Source organism: Phlebotomus papatasi, chromosome 3, assembly GCF_024763615.1.
Source record: "Phlebotomus papatasi isolate M1 chromosome 3, Ppap_2.1, whole genome shotgun sequence".
In the NCBI taxonomy this organism is placed as follows: Eukaryota; Metazoa; Arthropoda; class Insecta; order Diptera; family Psychodidae; genus Phlebotomus; species Phlebotomus papatasi.
Window position 1 is genome coordinate 13,673,395 of NC_077224.1, and position 21,145 is coordinate 13,694,539.

The 21,145-nt window shown below is 34.6% G+C and overlaps 2 protein-coding genes across 2 annotated transcripts in view; one reads left to right on the top strand and one right to left on the bottom strand.

Moving 5' to 3' along the window:
* Positions 1–21,145, bottom strand: part of LOC129807789 (potassium voltage-gated channel protein Shaker) — a 345,833-nt gene that overhangs the window by 293,210 nt on the left and 31,478 nt on the right. The gene's annotated exons all lie outside the window — the stretch shown is intronic.
* Positions 1–21,145, top strand: part of LOC129807792 (uncharacterized) — an 802,905-nt gene that overhangs the window by 261,703 nt on the left and 520,057 nt on the right. The gene's annotated exons all lie outside the window — the stretch shown is intronic.

Below are 21,145 nucleotides of genomic sequence, written 5' to 3' on the forward strand. Positions count from 1 at the left end.
GGCGAACCTTTCGACCATTATAAACTTATGACTAGAAAATATCCCATTAGGATTTTTTAGAGAGCCTGTTTTTAAAATAATAGATTTAATTCAAGTTTTCAAAATTTACTCCGACTCAATTGACATTAATTAATATTAGTAAATAATCGCTAAATAGTATAACTGTCTCTCAATGGAACTCTAAAGTTATTTATTTTTTGATAATTTATAAAGTATTTTAAGTAAGGTATATAACCAAAAATCACGGAGCGAAAAATTACAGGTTAAAGTATAATGCGATTTATTACTTAGACTTTGAAATCCTTTTGTTAATCTTAAGCCCTTTGTATTTCCCGTATGTTGCTCCAGGATTCAACACAAGGGAATCAAAATTCGCAGTGTGCTCGATCCTACGATTTTGAATAGTCTGCAGAGCTGGAATATTTTCTTATAGGGTAATTGGCCTAAAACGAGACAGTTTGGAAAGTTGGACAAAGCAGTGTGGAATGTGAGACACCTCCTTAAAAACTTGATAATAAATCAATTAAATATTTCAATTTTCGATAAAAAGATTATTAAACCTAATGTTATGATTATTCGAGAAGTTAAAAATGCAAAAATCGTTATAAAACAATCAAAGGGTGACTTGCAAGAAGAATTTAAAAAATCTATTGCATGCGTGATATTCATAACCTTGACACGGTAGTTGTCATTTTCTCTGTTTCTCATGGAAGTTGCTAGGAAAATATCAAAGTGTTTTGTTTGACTTTTCGTTATATTTTGTGAAATATTGTTAAGTCCGCTGTGAAAATCGAAGGACACACATCCATTTAAAAGGTGAATTAAAAATATTTGTAAAATATTACATTTAAAAAGGATAAAAAAGTGATTTAATTTCGCGTTGCTTTCAAAACAAGTTTTATGAAATCTTGGACAAGTTGATTTTGTGAATGAATTTGGTGGTTTTGTGCAGTGAAATCATGTTAACAAAAACGACAAAGATCCTTAAGTATCCGGAGAAATAGTAGCAACAGCATTTAGCAGCTGATAAGGAGAAAATCTCCTGGAAAAGGCTGCAAAGATTTCCAGATTCCGAAGACCACTTTTTCTGACAGAAAGTATAGTAAATATCGCAAGAACTCCTGGAGAAAGACAAATAGGAGCCTCTACAGAACTCCCAAAGCAAGTGGAAAAGGATTTGGACGGATGGGGAATTGAAATGTGTTAAAAATTGCATCCGCTTTAAAGCTATAACTGCTGGACAACGCGAGGCGTCTGTTAAATTTACAGAACCTCTTTTTGGTTGGGCGTCCAAGAAGTTCTTGGTAATTAACGTTCCTCAACTGTTACCCGGACATAAAGGAGGGATTAGCATAACCATCAAATGTGCAAGCATACAGAGAAAACCCTCAACATTTGATTATCTACATATTTTGTATGATATTTTGTCATTAATATCACTATGTCCAACTTTCCAAAAGTTTTTGTCCAACTTTCCAAAATCTTGTCCCTCTTTTCAAAATGTGTTATTTTTTAATTTCCGTGAATTTTCCGATTATTCGGTTGCAATATTTAATAACAACTGTTAAGATTCTGTTAAATTATTTGTCAAAGAATCCCATGATACAAAAAAATGGTAAAATATAATTATTTATTCAGTTTAAAAATGGATTTGAAATTGAATTTTTTCTTAAGTGTCTTGCTTTCCACCATTTACCCTAGTGTTATTTGTAATAATTTTTGTATCATTAAGGCATCTACACATTGGGAGCATTTTTTGTCAAAAATTGCTTTTCTGAAGGAAATTGCAGGAAGTGCTGTAAGTGGAAACGTCAAAATTCTGTCAAAAATGCAATTTTTGATAAAAAATTGTTCTCAATGTGTAAAGGCCTGTACATGGAAAGTGAATATGGCAGTTACCTACTTGGAATGTTTTGCACATTTTTGGACAAGGCTTTAATAAATCCGCATTTAAGGGGAAGTGGGGCATCTTTGAAAGTGGGGCACCTTTGAAATTGGAGTTTTTCTCTTATGTTTAAATAAAATTGAGCCTTATCGTGATATAATTTAGCTGCACAAACATATTGAGAAGCTAAATTATATTATGGCTGAGTTCCACTTAATCACAGGAGAAAAATCCCAATTTCAAAGATGCCCCAGTTCTCCCTACACTGCGAAAAAAAAGAGGGTGCGATTAATTTTTTTTCCTCATAACTTTAACACTTTTTAGGTATAAAAATATATCAATATTTTTTAATATTAATTTTACACCTTTTTAAGGGTAAAATTAACATGAAAAAGGGTAACTTTAACCTTAAATACACCTAAAAAGAGTAATATTTACACCGATTTGGGATCAATACTGCAGGGTAAAATTAACATTTCCGGAATGTTATTTTAACTTTTTCGGATTTCTCTCAGTGTAATATTGCATTAATTATTTATTAGGAAAACATCGTCCCAAGAACCCATTCAATGGATTTATCAATCGATACATTTCCCAGTTTCCTTTGAAGAGATTTTCCAAAGCTTTTCACTATCATGTTGTGCTCCTTTCAGAAGCAATATCAGTGGTCATTTTCAGCAAAAGTATGAGCTTCTTAAAGTTTGTCACGTGAAGAGAAAATTTCCACAAATTCCCCATGTAGCCGAGTCAAAGTGGAAAAGTCATTTCGTGACTTTTCTGTGAAGATTAGCAGGTTTTTCTCTCTGTTCTTTTATTTTGTGCCACTGTGCTCAAAAATATAAGTTTTTATTGGAGTTGAGCAATTAAAAATGAAAGAATCTGGGAAAATAATATAAATCCACTGTCTGACTGGGAGTCTGTGGGTGATAATAGTTGAAGATGATAATTTATGATGGCCCGTGACGTCACACCATGGCATTTATCCTTTCGTCAACGATGTTTGAGGAGACACAACATATCGCATTGCCAATTCTTCACGCAGCATATCCATCAAACAGTTTTTCCTCTGTTATTTTTTTCAGGCTTTTCCTCTTTCCACACGACAGCTGTAAAAGCTGCTGAAGATTTAATGCGTGTGGCAATGAAAATTTTGTGTCTTCTCTCCTTGCATTTCATCACGAATACAGCTTTTCACCTTTAGTGCGCGATATCTATCTAAATTTCTCGACTGTGGCATTATGGGGAGCAGAGGTTCAACTCCCTTGTTGGGCATTGAACAATTAGACTAGATAATTATCATGATACATGAAAAACCAGTGTGTTTTACCAAATACTTCACCACACAAAACTTTCCCATCAGACTTCCTTATTTTGCCCATTGCACCTGCCATTAAGCACTGCGCAGTAACTTTTATGCACTAAATTTCAATTAACATATTTAAAAATTCTCTTGTAAGGTAAAGTGCCCTCAAGTCGACCCTTAGAGTTATTTATTCAATTTATTTATATTTGCACTAATATTTGGCGTATGATCTAACATTAATAGGTCAATTATTCCATAAATAAATACGAATCAGTGACAATTTTATAGAAATTCACCATCAAACATTAAAAAATAGATCACTGGTCGAGTCGAGGAACCGGTTGACTCGAGGGCAATTTACCTTACTTCACCTTTTTTAAATGGACATTTCAGAGAGTCACGGAGAGTTATTTGGATTTCAAATTGGGTTATATCAGACGAAATGGAATATTATGGTACGTGACAATTCTTGAGCCTCAATACTAAATCTCGTATTATTGTTTTGAATATCATTGTGCAGGTTGAGTAAACAGGTATGAGAGATCTTATAACAAACAAAGTTGTATAAATCTAAAGCTTATTTTATTCTTCAGAGTAATTTATCTTGACTTATCTTATATAATTTATCTTATTAATGAATTTTGTCTAAAGCACAGGAACTGTTTGATGAAACCGAACAAACGTCAAACAGAAATTGTACATCAATGGTCAAAACGCTATCTGGACAAACTTATTTTGACGTTTATTCGATTACAAACGGTTCTTGCTCAGCCCTGGCCTAATGAGGCGTCCAATAGAATAATTTGTTAACCCTCTAGCAGTGTTTTCTTTAATATGCAAAAGAGCAGTAAAATAATTTTGTCTAGAGTAAATATTGCCCAGCGCACAATAACTTTTGTTTGTAAACATGTTTTCAAAATTTCCTATGAGAGAGAGCGAGATGACTGGATCTAGATCTTACTCACTCTTTATTCAAATGTCAAAAACATGTTTACTAAACAAAAGTGATTGTGCGTTCGGCATAATGGTCTAAAAAAACCATGGACTCAAAAAACCATCCGCTCTTCATTATATCTTTTCGTTTGGGCGACAGGTAAAGATCGCCTGGAGACGGTTATTTCTGTTTAACCCTTTAAGAACGATTAGAACACCGGTGTTCCATAAAGAAAATAATTTTTCCTGACTACCTAAAGTAATATTTTCCTTATGTTTGTACGTAATTGTAAAGTAGAAGGTTGAAGGAATCTATGATATTTTTTGCAAGTCTACAGCTATTTACTATATAGTAAATTTTTAAGCTTAAAAATTACGATTTTTTAAATTCTTATAATGAAAATTAATTGTAATTATTTTTTATACTTCCAATTTTTTTAAGCAAAACCGTTTTGGAAAAGAAAACCTACAATAGTCAAACATAATAATTCTCATTAGAGTAAAAATTATCATTTATTGGTATCGACAGAAAAATTACTTAATTTTTGGGCTATTTTTATCCCTATCGTTCATAGAGAAAAAACACACCGAATCAGACTGTTGGATTCTCTAAGGCTACACGTAAGAGCTTTTACTGATTTTGTTTATCGGTTTCATTTTTATTGCTGACTTTCGGTCCGCGAGAACTGTCTCATCGTTAAAGGGTTAAGGCATCAAAAGACTGAAATATTTTTTCATTGAAATATAGTAAACAAATAGGGGAGATTGGGGCAAAATTTGTCAAAACGAAAATTTTAATATTCACTATTTTCTAAAATAAAAGAGACTGAGGTTTGAAATTTTTATTGTAGATAGCCTTCATGAACCTTCTTACACTTACAAAGTTTCAAGGGATTCGAGGAAGGATTATGTAAAATAAAAAATAATGAAATTTTGAGCCCTATTTTTGAAATATTTGGCTTACAGAAAATATCAATACTGATTAGCTCAATTGAAGCACATTTCTCGTAAGGATACAGAAAAAATTATCTTCGACAAAGTTGAAGAGGAGGCCACTCAATGGGTCAAGTGGTAGAGCACTCGCTCTACGATGCAAGTATCCCGGGTTCGAATCTCCTTTAGATCACCAGAAACTTTTCTGACGCTAAAGATATTCGGATTGCATCCAGTAAGCTTCACTGCACTTGATTCCACGGGCATGGGACTGATAACTTCATCCCGCACAAGAAAAAATAATAATGCATGTCTAGAACTCGGATAACCCTTACAATAGGTGTGATTCCTTCTAATCACACCTATTTTTGAAGGCATCCATGAGAAACCCATACATTTTCCAGGGAATCTGGGGAATCTATCAAGAACCATGGGCACTGATAATGTTTTTTTTTTTTCAGGGAATCCCGGGAACCGTTATATTTTTTAAGGGAAACCCACGAGATACCCCTACATTTTATAAGGATTTTGGTGAGTTCGAGTCACTTTGCCTGCATGGCTTTTCTTTTAGAAAAAACTTATCAATTGGTTTCTGAATCCCAATGATATTTGACGGACTACAATCTCTAGATCTAAAATATTCATCGCAGCAGAATTTTTAACTTTGAAAAATCCGTTTTTTTATTCCTCAGACAATAACAAGGCTTGCTTGTGGTTCTTCTTTTTCAGAATTCTTTAAATAGTCGTAATTTGTGATAAAAGTGCTATTATTCATTTTGTTCATCTTTTCAAGTAAGATTCTGATTTAGATATTTCTTAAAGCGCTCATGATGCGACGAAGAAGAATAAAAATAATTAAGACTAAAAATATAACACAGGAGTTTCTAAACGAATAATGGTGCCATTCCAATGAAAAATGAACATTCTTTTTAGCACTAAACTGTTCTCAAGTGGTACTTGATTGACCTGTTTTAGTGTTGGTTGCTGTCGCGACTGTTTGGTGGTTTTAGAACACAGCGAGAACTGGAGAAAATAGTCGAGACATGATCCGACATACAGAAAAGTCGATAATACAGAAGCACTAGAGAACAATCAAGTGCTAAAAAATGTTCAGGGAAAAGATTTCACCTTTTGAATTTCTGTACACTTTTTTAATACGTAGCTGTTCTCAATTGCTTCTGCATTATAGACTATTCACTGTATCGGTTTATGTCACAACTGTTTCCCTCAGTCCTCGCCGTGTTATAAACCACCAAACAGTCGTGACTTGAACCGATATAAAGAAAAGTCGGTAATGCAAAAACACTTGAGAACAGTCAAGTACTAAAAAATTTTCATTTTTCATTAGAATAGCAGCAAAAAACGACCAAATAGATAAATCTTGAATCATTTGAAATTTAAAATAATGCAAGCTTTACAAAACAGAGCTACATTCATCTCTGTACCCGTTATAAATGCTTTGGGAGATATAGTTTGTGATTTGTGGATAAATATTTCGAAAGCCAAGTAAATTCAGCAAATTCAGTGCGTATTTCCAAATTTATTAGCCTCTGAGCCACTCATCGAATAGCTCCAGATGGGCAGCATGGGTTTTGTGGATGAGTATCTTGGGGGTGGTTTTCCCACACGACCATTCTATCCATCACCATGACGATGAAGATGTGTGCTAGTGAAGTGGATATGCCCAGCTAAGTACACGAAACGGGAAGTGGATGGCATCAATTATTTACTCCACGCACATTAAATAGATAACCCCAGCGATGGAGGTTCAATTCCCGGCATGAGTGCTAGAATATTTTCTCGTTATCGCCACTAACGAGACACAAACTGGAAATCAGCGAATTCTGGAGGGAAATTGTGCTGAGAGTGCTTGGGATTGGTGGTAAGTCTCCAAGGGAAAGTCCCACAAGTGTGAATTCATTTAAATCTTAATCACATTTTGAATCAGTTCCAATAAACATGCAACAGGGTGCTATACCACTCAGCAAAGTGCATTTTGGCAATGAATTTTATTCAGTCACCACAATTTACCCCTTTTTGTACCCCTCGCCCTTGTCCTATCAAATCCCATAATGGTATTCTCAATGGTTGAGGGTGGAGCAATAGCGTGGAACATTTCCATTTTGGAAAATCACACTTTTTCTGGCATTTCCGTTTGCAGGCCGCAACGGAGTGTGGTTGTTGATGTCATTTCCTCTCCCATTTTCCATTGTGGCCACGTGCAAATTGGGCGCACACTGGAATTTTCTCAAATTCAACCTGGATGAAAATTCACCCCTCCAGGATTCTACATTATAGCAATTATCTATATACACAACGAGATAAGAGATGAAAATGTGATGAACAAGTCATGAATTATTAAAGTGGCAGCATTTGCTGAATTCTCATGTGTACTGCTTCTAATTCAACTCAATTCGAGTTCTCAGAATCATTCATCCAAAGATTTTTAATGCTTCCATGACGCCGTAAAATCGAACAAGAAATATAAAACACAAATGGATCATAAATTTAATTAATATTAAAAATCTTCTTAAGAGATGAGAAAGATCTTTTTCATAAGGATAAATTGTTTTACAAGTCACTGTGCTTTTTCTCTTTCAAAATTTAATAAAGGGCGTGGCCTATTTTTCTACTGCGATATCAACATAAACTGTTCTCAATCACAGTTCTGACAGAGACATTTTTGGAAGCCGTGAAATATCGAAATGTAAAACAAAGAATTAAAATATGAAGCTCCATTGATCGTTGTATCTTAAAAGATCATAACTATGAAAATCTAGTGGGTGTGGCTAATTCAATAGTTCACAAAACACAGTAAAAAATGCTATAAAATTGAAAATTGCTATAAGAAACTGTAATAAACATCGATGTACATTTTAAAAACTTTGTTACATTGATATTAATAAATATGGGATTAGAAAGAGGCGTGGTCTATTTTTCTCACTAGAAAATAATAGAAATAGTTTTCAAATAAAGGTCTTGCCATGAAAGGCAAATACAATGTGGAGATTATGTTGATGTCAAACAATAAAAATTTATTAATAGGAAGCTTTATTGATTATTGCATCTGAAGAAAAAACATAGAGAGAGGTGGGGCTACTTTGAGCTGTGGGGCTATATTGATATATAATTTTTGGCCTATTTCTACATGAAGCTGCTCCTTACAGTTATTTTATTTAAAACCCAGTTTCCTTTAGAAATATGCAAATACTTCTTTAGAAATGTAGCCCTACAGCTCAAAATAGCCCCACCTTCCCATATGAGAGAAACCGGTAGGCATATCTAATTTAAAAAAGCCATTGCAATTGTATTTGTGAAATGCTAAGAAAAACAATAATATCTTCGTTAGATGGTGTACTCAAACAGTTTGTTGCACTAACATTAATAAGTATAGGAATGTCAAGGGGCGTGGTCTGGTTTTCATTTGGGAAGGTAATAGAAATATGCAGTAAATTGTGTTGTTGAAATAATAAACATGGACAGAATTGCTATTTCGGTATCTAACAATTAAAACCACTAATATTAAGTTTAATTGATCACCAGGTCATAACAGATCAAAATCAATGGAGATTTATGGGCGTGGTTTATTTCAAAAGGCTTTATCTACTCAAATAATATTTATAAAATACTACAAAAACATCAAAATCTTAAAGAAATGATCTAATTGTAGATTTTATTCTATCAAAACTGAAAAGTATGGCAATAGAGCATGGAGATTCGTAAAACCGGAATGGGCGTGGCTTATTTATACTAGAAAGCATAATTTTTATTTCGGTACTCTAATGTACTAATGTCGTGTTTGTAGAATACTACAGTATCATGGTAATTAACAACAATATTTAGAAAAAAAAAAACAGTGATAAGCCCAGATAAGTTTACGGTAGCTGAGATTCTTTACAGGTGACCTCGAAATGCGTGCATGCGATTTTCTGGGAAACTTATGATGCTCTTTTTCTTTCTTGCAGACTCCAGACTTGCAGATTAATTTTCTTCATGTTTTGGTACGGTCTCTTCAGTGGATAAATAAAATTGTTTAACTTGGATTAAGAATTTTAGAAATGACTCCTCTTTCATAGAAAAAAATTTAGGCTTCCAATGTTAAAGTCCCTTAAAAAAAATTTAAACATTTTCCTAATATGAAAATTTCTTTTCGGGTAGGGACCTATTCTTCCAAGAGCCAACAGGTGTCCTATTGCGCCACTGAGATTCCCAGCTTATTATAGATAACATGACAAGACTATAAGAATTTTTAAAATTAAATAAATTTATTTAATTGTGTATTAAACTTTTAAAAAATCAAAATATTAATTTTAATAAATACTGAATAAATAAAAAAGAATTATCAAAAAAGGGGGCGTGGCTTATTTTCTGTGTACTTTCTTTATGGAAAGTAATTTTTGTGGAACTCTCTTGTGTTTCTCTCCTCCGAAGAAAACTTTAATTTTCAAAAATTGAAGTTCTGTATTTTATTAACTCTCTGAAACTTAAAAGAATAAAATTGTTTTTAAATGTACGGGGGGGGGGCTAGTGTAATTTTTATCTGTGAGGCTACATTGAAATAATATTTTTTGCATATTTTTAAAGGACGGTTGATCGCACAACTTATTTTATTTATTTCAAAAATTGTTTTGAAGTTACGTTACATGGAAGCCCTATCTTCCCCTATTCTCAAAAACCATTAGGTTTTTATTAAATTTGCAATATAGACTGACTTTTGGATAATTCTCCCATGCAAACATTTTCTTTCTCAGTCAATCTTGAGGTGAATATGGACTGTTCCTTTAAATTTATAAATTTTAATTTGCCTAATAGAGATAATGGTTCATCCAACAAAGGTTATTTAGTGTACTGGGTACAGAGGCTTTAATGGTGTCTTAATGCTTTATTAGCAAAAGAGCGCTAACTTCCAAAGACTTATACACCCCCGGAAGTTTCTGAGTAAATGGAAACTGTTGAATAAATCGGATATCTCTGTGAGTTCCAAAGTTGAATGCGGAGGATGAAAGACGCAACAGGATACTATAGTCCTTTATCGAGATACTGACGTAGAACTAAGTCTGAAGGGTGATTTGTTAGTGGGAATTAAGTGTGGAAGCACCAAAATGAGATAAAACTTTTCCACACAATCTATACCAAATCTCCGAAAGATTCACTGAAACCCTCATACGACTCTGACTTTTCATTCAACACTTTCATATCAGCTTCTCCCTTGATCCTACTTAGTTACAATTCTTCACAATTTCGGAAATAATGAGGTCAGAGGTGAGAATCGACCTCTTTTGATCAGGGAGAGTGACTTTGAAAGATTTCGCAACATCATAGCTTTCTGTAACCACCACTAGAGGCGGTCAAGAGAATTTGTGGTCGAAAATTCGAGTTCGAAAATTTTAAAATAACGAATTTCGATGTCAATTAAATTATGAAAAGTTGTAGTTAGCCCCTTGGACTTCAGCAAAAATTTCAAGGACCAAAGTTCAGTACTTTAGATTTTTCCTTTCCCATCTGGAATGATACAGTGTCATTCATCGGAAATCTCTCGGAAAGATTTCACTCCTTTTTATACCAAATTCCTCCCTTTTAATCCCAGTCATGTGTCAAGCTTCTCAGATTGGCACCCGAGTTCAAATAAGTCACACCCTGAAGTCTGAACATTGAGGAATCGACAAGTTATCTCTTTGGAATAAATTATACAATGCATATAAATCGAATGATATGGCATGGAGATTTATTGGACGTCTGAGAATGATACACATTTGCAGAAGTCATTTAAAATATGAAATATTCATAGATGATATCACTGAATTGAATGGCCAGACCTATTAAATCTTGAACTGTACCAAGGTTAAAAGTGATGTTATTTCAAACTGTTTCTTAAAATTTAATACATCTGATAATTTTAATGAAGTTAAAGATCTTGAAATGAAAATTAGCATGGTTCGTATAAAAAAAATTAAAATGTCTGTCTCTAGGTTTATTTTTCATTTTTTTTTCACTTAATTTATTATTGTTGCCAAACTAATAATCCATATAGCATAAATTTGACCATTTTGGAAAGGTCTTGAAATCATCTACGATTCCTCAGAACCTTTAAAATAACCCCCGTCCCCCCCATAACTTAACCCTGGGACCATTGACATGCCCCTTATTTTTCAAATATCCGTTCCTTTCCTTTTAGATATGTTTTAAACGTGCCTAGGCATATTTTGTCCTTATCCGAAACTACCCTTAATTATTCTTAATAACGGTTTTCAAGGTCAGAGTTTAAAAAGGGTATGGAAAGCGTATTTATCAACCGAATGGGTCCATATGTGGACTCAATGGAAAGGTCTTGGAATTTATTAAGGATAATCCAATTCCAATCTGCTATGAACCTATAATAAACTGATTGGTTATATGAACCGCCAATAAACCGATTTAAAGATATTTTGCGAGATTCACAAATCGGTTCAAAACGGTTGTGAACCGGTAAATGATAAATAATGCAAAAGTACTTTTGAGGTATAGCATTTAAGTGACGAGTTCGAGTACTTCGTAAAGCCTAGGACGCTTTGCCAGACCTTTTAAAATAATAAAAATGAAATAAGAAAGAATTAGGCTGGGCGCTCAGAGTATTACTACGGAGAGGACGTAAGTTCTCTGTATCGATTGATTTAAAGGATTAATATTTAGAGAAACGTATGAAGAAACCCAATATATAATAGAACCTGGGAAAAAAATAATATCATAATGTAGTAGGACTGTTGAACCTAAAGTAGTTGGAGGGAGAAAACTCCACCTGATGAAGATTCATCTAAGCCAACAGTACCAATCACTGTCCAGTTGGAGTGGTGACTCTAAGAAGTGCTATAACGGCTAACTTTAGAGGCATGGTATCGCTAGACTCCGCATCTAGCATGTTCCGATGTGGGTCAGTATCATATATTACTACAAAATATCACAAAATACTTAATTTAATTAATAATAAAGCCAAGAAAGTTTTGCGAAACCAAAAACTAAGGAACATAAACTTATGTCCGTGATGAATTGGAATGAGTTACCCTTTTTCTCTTTTTCTTATAGAAATTAGTGAATAAATTTTAGGTTTATTGATCGATTCTAATAAATTTGAGTAATTTGGAAAGGTTTCCGTGACTACTCTACAAATATTTGCTTTAAAATTGCATTTAAAAAATTTCTACTGAGCTACATATAAATATTACAGTAGAACTCCGCTATAGGCCATCGCTCTATAGTTTACAATTTATCGACAGTTGATTTCAAAATACTGATTTTAAGTTAGGTTATGTTTTTTAGTACGCGACATGCAATGTTGTCATAATTATTTTAATATTTTTGGCAAACTTAATTGAGTAGTTGTGATAATTGTGATCCATAATGAAAAGAGCGAGGACAAATACCACAATCGCAAAGAAAGTGGAAGCCTTCGAGCAATTTCAATGCTAAAAGTCGTTGATAATTTAAAAAAAAAATGACATGGACTACAGTGCGACCCAAGTGTCAAATCTGGAACCAAATATGGCCTATAGCGAGGCTCTACTGTAATTGCAAATATTTTTTTGTATTAAAAGAAATATTTAAAATGGAGTAAATACTGAAAAAACAATAACCATTTAATTTTTTTTAACCAGTGTTGCATACATTCGATGTATTAATCTCCGTATAAAGAATTCAAGCAATAAAAACTGTCATGTAGCAATTGTAATTTCTTGTTTTATTGAGTTCTAAAAGTTCTGAGTAAATTTACAATATTTCGTCCAATAACTGCGAGTTATGTGTGTTGGTCACGAGCCAGATAATTCCCAAAACTTCTAATAAAGTAAGTGATTCAGGAAGTTTTCCCGCCTGAAGCTGTGAAGTGACTCCACAAAATTCCATTGAACATAACATACCCCTCAAAGTTTGAATCATTTTCTGTTTAGATGCTTGTTAGGAAAGACATATTGACCACTTTTCTCATTCATTTCAATCTGGAAATGCCTAACAATGGACGACAGTTTGGTGGAAAAGTTTGCCAATGGTATTTTTCGAAGCCACAACATAATAATTGATTGTCATTTTGTCTATTTGTCTGGCTTTGGCGTTGCGTGATGTTTTCTATACGGAAAGTTATTGACTTATTCGCATGATTCCCGGGGATTCACGTGTCCAGGATATTCACATTCACCATGCAATTCCGCAGGTGATACCACGGTATTAAAATTGAATTTTTTCTCGGATTGGAATGGGAAGAGGCAAGGGGTAGCGCATTCGGAGAAATCCGTGCCAATGACCTGAGAAATGATTCTTGAAAACAAGACTGACTAGAAAACCTGAAATGCTGTATATTTTGGTTTGAAAAATTTAACTGGTTCACTGTTCTAATTTCCCGTAACCAGAATGAATATTTTCTTAATCCAGAGATACCCAGAAAAAAACTTCTTAAACTAAAAGAAGCCTGTAAATATTATCAAAAGTTTAGGATTTTCCCTGAAAAATTAACTTGAATTGATTTGGAGTGGCTCTAGCTACCTTTAGAAGGTTTCGAAAAATAGTCAAAACCCAAAGACATTAACAAGAACTTTAAGATAGATTTAGCAAAACCCAAGGAGCTTTAAGAAGACTTTGATGAAGCAATGAGGCCTAATTAAAATTTCTTGTGCAGATTACGAAAAACGCTAGAAACCCACAAAATTCTTAAAAGAGTCAAAATCTCACCCAGAAAATCGAGAAAGATTAAGCGAAACCGGAAAAACCTTAAAAAGATTAATAAAAAAGTGAAACCCTAAAATATCGAAAATTTGAAAAAACCTAAAAATAAATATTATCAAAAATTCAAGAAATTTTCTTAGAAACCTATGATTTTTTTCATAAAATCCTAGAAGAGTTTAGAAGGTTTGGAGGAGTTCTTAAAGCTAAAAAATTCACAAAATACCTTAGAAATTAACAGGTCAAAAACGAGAAGGTTTTCCAGTATAGACTACGCAATTGAGAGTGAACCAACAGCAAGACAGAAACATTTTCAAGACAATAAAGAAAATAATAATATATGATATCTCAAGAAGTTAAAAAGTGCAAGTGGTGATGTCTAGAAGTAACCAGACGTTAGACGTTTCCCAGTTAATTAAAAAAATCTTAAGTCTAAAGCTTTGGAGAAAATTTTTTAGTTTTTAATTGAGGAAAAATAGCTGCCTCTGACGAAAATCGGAAGATCTAAATTCCATAAGTTTAAGAATTGTTAGATCCGTCAGGGAATCTGTAAGGCCGGAGCTCTTAAGGCAATCTCATGGATGAGCACCTTGGCCGCCAGAGGTTCCTCTAGAACCCTCAGCGTTCCTCCTAATTTCCTGAAGATCCAACATTAACTAACTCTCTCAATACTAATCCTCTCTACGTTTAGCCTCCCTAAGGGGTAACTCAAGGCAAATTCTAGGAACACTCTTAGGGGAAATCGTTGTCACAAGTTCATGAATTTCATTCAGCTACCTTGTCCTAGATCTACCCAGTCTGCCCCTAAGTCGAAGCATCCTCACAATATCCTGCATTCATTTCATGACGAGCTCAAAAAACAGATGGACGGCCGGAAAAATCCGTATTTAGCGGGTATTATATTTATTGATCAATGGACCGCATTACTTTTCTATGTGATGCTGCAAGATTTTACATGATTTCCACGAGACCGATTGCAATATATTTTTTTAAAATTGATGCAAAAAATGTAAGAAAAGTTTCTTTCAAACAAAAAACTTTGAAAAGTTATCAGGAAACCCGAAGAACACTAAAGCATTCAAGAATAAGGCAAGAAATTCAGTGAGAATGCTAAGAAACAATTCATGATATTCCAGAGACTCTCATAAAGTTTCTCGAAACCTTAGAAAAGATAAACTCTTGTCGGTGAAATATTGGAATGAGTCACCCTTTGGGAAGAGACGCGCTCTGCACAGCGACAAAGTTCGAAAATTGATCTTTTGCAAATGACACAAATCACGAAGACACCCTGCTGTGAATTCTGCCCCTGTTCCCTCAAATGTCTGAAGTGGAAGTCCCTTCAACCCATTACAATTACCTTTGTGTCTTCGTGATATTGTTTATGTCACAATCAATGCCTCGAAGGTGAATTAATCATTCCGCCCGCAAGGTGCTGGTAAATTTCACCACAACAGCACTCAATTTTCCTCCAAGCTATATACAAAGCCGTAAAGTATATATCTGTGTTATCTCGTGTCTGAAAAATACCCACGATAAGTGACCGCACAATTGAATAGAGCCATATAGTTCTTTTTTTCCCCGGTGGGGTGGGTAGGGTGAGGATTTGGGAAGTATACCGCTGGGTTTAGAACTGGGAAATTTATATTTTCCACCATATAGCAAGTTTCCCAGGCACGCAATTTTCATTCTCTGCTCCGAAGATTTACTGTTTATGAATGTTGCATGTGTTTCTGTGTCAAAACATTCACAATTCTGTGCCCTTTCTGTTCAAATCCAACACCATCCCAACAGGAGTCAACTCTCATTTCCCGCGAAGCCTTCCCACCAAATGTGGAAACCCAGTTGGAAATATACAAATTTCCACATTTGAGCAAATATTTGGTGTACTTAAGTAATTACAATGAATTAATACATTTGGCTATTCCAGAAAGCACCATCCCTGAATTTACACTCAAAGCACAAATAGTTCATTAAAAACACAAATTACACTTTTTTATTATACTCATTTTAAATTAACACCCTCGTAGGGGAAAGCAGGGCAGGTGGGCGTAGAGTGGCAATCTTGATTTAGGAAAATATAAAGTGTTCGAAGTCAGAATGAGTGCTCTTATGTCTTATCCATCCACAGATTCAAGGGGTGAATAAGTGGCTCACAGAGTGAACCGTGAGCGGCGATCGGCAAAACTGTGCCGATCTGGAGGTTAAAATCGACAGATTGGCACTATTTTGTTAAGAAATCAACACAATTTAGCCAGAAATAGACAGATTAGCATGTTGGACTTGCCATGTTCATTCACAAAAATCGGCAGTTCGCTCTTATGAAGTATAGCGTTCGTAAGCTCGTGTGACATTATAAATTTCCTACAGACAATTAAAGTAAATTTTAAGGCTAAGGAATCGACGTAACAATTTATTAACAATAATCCGGTTATCTTCCGATGGGAAATTTCAGACCAGAATAAAAAAACTTTTCTTCCCAGAACTTTCGGTGCCATACGCACCTTCTTCAGTGGCTATAGGAGCAATTTTATTACACAAAATTAATTTGCCAATTTAGTTTTCATCTTCAGTGAGTGAAAAGATGTAGATGAAAAGTAAATTTGTAAATTAATTTTGTGTAATAAAATTGCTCCTATAGCCACTGAAGAAGGTGCGTAAGGCACCGAAAGCTCTGGGAAGAAAAGTTTTTTATTCTGGTCTGAAATTTCCCTAAAGTGCTGACGGGTGCGAATACGATTTCAATGATTTTCCCTCTGACTATATCTTTGGATGCATCAACCGTTGTTGTATCTGCTTTCGTTTTGTGTCTGCTTTTGGTGAAAGCAAAGTTACAGGCGTCGCGTCGCCTCTAAAATACTGACGCAAAAAAAATACAGATACGGCAATATTCGATGCAACCGACGGCGACGATACAACGACTTGGATACTCCCAGTAACGTTCAGAAAGGGTGCTCAATTTCTTAGAATAAACCAAAGTGCTACAACTTATGTACATAAGTTTAAAGGGGACCTTATATATGCCTAGGGTCCTTACATAATTGAAAGTGAATTAGTTCAAAGTTTTACATATGGCCTGGTTTTCGCGCGCCCAAGAAGCACATAACGATAATGGTATTGTTAGCACTAGCTTCTACCCAACGATTAAACTCCCCGTTGATATTAGAACTGACATCATGACTGTCTCTCGGAGTGGCGCCGATTTCTCCTAAGAGCGTTCCTAAGTGTTAGCTTGCGAGTTACCTCTTCGGGAGCGGTAGCGTAGAGAGAATTAATATTGAGAGAGTTAGTTCATGTTGGATCGTCATCGAATAGATTGTTAATTGAAAAGTTGAGGGTTCTGAATAAAGAAACCTCCGGCGACCAAGACGCTCATCCATGCGATTGCTTTAAGGGCAGAGTCCTTACAGATTCCCTGACGGATCTAACAGTATTAAAAGTTTTGCCAGTGCAAACTATCTGTCGGGATTTCTTTTTGTTGAATAGATTGGGAAGGAAAGGATTCTCTTAAGGCAACTATTCGCCATGCCTTTTAGCACCCATCCAGATTCTTCCGGCAGACTCAAGTCCATAAATCCTTGTACTCTAATACGGGCTTCAGACCTGAGGTTTAGCCATATGGATCAGTTCCTCTAATACCTTATCCGGCAAGATATTTGAGGAAATTGTTGCTTAGGATTGGATATTAAAGACAAATAATCCATTAGCTTTTGAAAAATCGTTAAAATTGTTTGTTATTAAGATTTTTGAGATCTTCAGGAACTGGGCTAAACCTCCAGCCTGAAGCCGGTATAACGTACTAGACCGAACTGGCCGCTCAGCCCTCCAACTTATTGGAACACTGATAAAGACCCAGAAGGCAATGATACTGCAACGGCTTAGAAGTGGCCCAAAAACGAATTTCAACAGTAGCCTTTATAACAGCCAGGATTTTTGGAAACGTATACAATTCATTGGAAATAGGTTTACACAAATTTTTTTTTATTTGAATGTTTCTGGAGTTATCCTAAGCTATTAAAGAGGCGTGGCTTAAAATATTTTTCATTCATTGTCTTGTGGAGAATTTGAAATATTAACAATACACAATTTGGATTTTTCAACCGATCAAAGCCAAAGGTTTTTTTTAAATAATTGGTATAGATAAGTAACAAGAGCAAAGCAACTCTTGCATTCAATGCTAATCAAAAAAAGTTATTTTCTACTTCCTATTTTGCTTGTACATTTAGCGATCATTAAATAGTGTATAAGAAGTACATTAAGATTACTTTTGCTTTTAATTTTCAGGAAATGAAATCTTTAAAAATATACCTTGCAATTTTCTAAAAAAATAAGCTACACCCCTTTTCAGCTTTGGTCAATTCAAATTAACTTGTTTCCGAGACATATAAAAAAATAATTTAAAATTACAATACTGTAAAGCCGATATAAAATGCTACCAATTTAAGTTTATGCAGGGGTGGCTTGTTTCATTTTCCGAAAATATAGGCCACGCCCTTTGTTAAATTTAAATTAATAATGTAAATGCTATTTTTTAACTGGATTAAATAGAAGTTTTTCACATTTTCGTCCATTGCTCATAATTCTCCGAGAAAGTAGGTAAATATTGGGACTCTAGGCAGGGCAATGCAAAAATATAAGGGGCGGGGCTTCAAAAGGGACGTGACGCGACCCATAACTTTCCCTCTTCACTTCCAAAAATATCCTGGAATCATTTATAAATATGGGCGTGGCTTCTAAATAGCCGTGGTAGTACCATTAAAATCTTTATGACTTTTAACAAAACCTATTCTTTCTTTTCGGTTTTTATTTTTTAATCTTCGTGTCTTTTGGTTCGCAATAAAAGTTATTTAGGGTGAAAGGAACAGCTATTGACACTTTAAGAACTTTTGTCAGGACCTATTGACACCCTAATCTATATCTTTTGGGACATGAAATTTTAATATTTCTCTTTACAAGAAAAGTTATATTTGAGAAAAAACGTCATATTAGTTACATTTTATTAGATACATTAAGTAAAGTTCAACATTTTGAGAAAAGTGTCAATAGGGGTTCACTGTCGAAGAGGTGTTCCTTCGACCCTATAACACTTTTCTATGTCAGCAATTGAATTTGTAGGAGTGGCCTAAATTAATCTAGCAATATTTGCAATAAATTATCCGCCTTTGTTGTACAGGGCTTGTAAAGTAAACGTGACTAAAGATTACTTGTGGGTAGAGTTTTTTTGGAGAACTATTAAGCATCAATAGCTCTCAATCGCATTGCATTATGCACAAATTTAATAAAAGCCTAATCAAATCAGCCACACGATTATCTAAACCAGAAGCAAATAGGCAATGAATAATTATATTTAATTTAATTCCATGCTGGAAAATTCACATTGAATTGCGAATTTTGCTGAATTTATTTGAATAAGCAAACATATTTGTCGAAAATATTTTGAAATTCACATGTTGTCAAACAAATGTTGAATTATTTATTCGCAATGGCGTCATCGGGATATTTCTTTATAGAACAGAAAGTTAAACTTTCATTTTCATTTCCTCAACTTGCAAGTTCAACTGAATTACAGGCAAAAAAGTTACTATTCAATATGTAAATTTCAAGTAATAAACATAGAGCAAGACAATTTCCAAGAAGCGGAAGTAGTGTAAATGTCCCCTGCATTTGCTTACAAATTTTCGCAGCTGAGGTCTCTGAGGGAATTTTAAGTATCGGTTTGGAGGACATAAATTATATCGGGCAGTTCTAGCAAAGTGCCAACAAGTGCTGAAATAACTCTCTTCACCCGCAACTTTGAGGGTAGACCAATTCCCGAAGGAAGAAATAAATAAGACCGTTTGGCAGAGGAGTTTATTTGGAATTCAAGTGAATTGCTTTCAAAAGCTCTCCCTTTGATACATTACTTATTAATAAATATGTTGTGTCGTAATTCATACCGTACCAAGAGTATCCGTATGTCAATAAATCGCTGATTCCTTGATACTTGTGCGGCAGCATCGGAAAATCTGTATCATATTTCCCCCCTAAACCCCATTGTGTGATATCTAATATTCTGGAAATGTTGATCTATTTGACAATGTCTCCTCTCAATTGGAAATAAACGATCCATCAAGTGATAAATGTTCCCGTACGCAAACTTTTCGCGCCCATCGAGATAAAACTGTATCATAAAATGGGCCCATTTTCATCAAAAGCACCCCACACTCTGCTGATGCCATTGTCTCTCAGCGAAACAAAGCATAAATCTGTAGTGCCACTCTTTTAAATGATTCTATAAAAATGAAATACCAACCCCCTACATTAGAACGTGGTATTTTATTCGGAAGCAAAAAATCCCATTGAATACAGAAGGGCGGGGCAAAGCTAATACTGAGATGTTTATTTTTCGAATATTTAATTTGCTTTATAGAAAATACTATGAGTAAATATATGTGGTGGGAGTTTCAGAACTAAGATTGATTCCAATTTTTGAAAGTTCAGGAAACAGGACCATTACATCTTAAAATGCTGAATAATCAAATGACCTTTATTTACTATCCCGGAATTTTTGAAATTAAACTATGTTGGTAAACTTTAGCTCTCAAGTAGCTTTAAAGGATATTTAGTATGGCTAAAATACTTAGGGTAGTGTAGCAAATTCAGAATCCTGCTTAGAAACTCTTTAAACCGAAGCTTTTCCATTTAATGGTAAAGGATCGAAGGCAATGATATCGTCCTAATTTTACTTCGTGACTTTATTCTCGATCATTTAGGGATAAGCGATGTGTTAACATGTTGTTCTGGCCCCTGCGATAACCAATATATTCATTCCTCAGGACCCAAAACATGGAAATACATGCTCTCGTTTCCTCGATCGAACCAACCGGACTGCCTGCTCTATTCCTGAATGTCTTTCGATGCCGTTCCATCCAGAGTTGAGGGGTCCAGCCCCCAGCGAAGTGTTTTTTTTTTATATGGAGTTATTTGAAGCCAACTCACACATTGATCAGAAACTCAGCTTACACTTCTAAGAACAAGACCGCATTTGAATAGATATATAGTCTATTTATCCCTCTTTACAAGGCTAAGACTTTTGTACATAAGGCTCATCGAAATTTTGTAATATATCGTGTAATGTTCACGAGTGCAGAAAAATTCCCATACGCATTTGTATGCGAAAGTAAGAAATTGGCTTCAACTTTGAAGGCCACTCGCCGTGGACTAGGGAGGGGTGATTGCCAATTCTTACCTACAAATTTCTAGTCGAGTTTCACTCATACGTTTGCGGATAGTCGTTGAGGTTACTTTTGTGCAACGGATCCATTGATATGAATAAATTCAGACTGAAACCATTCTCATAGAGTTTCACTATGTCAAGTCAATTTTCCGAAAGCCTACAGAATGGAAATGAAGTAATTGGAAATGAAGTG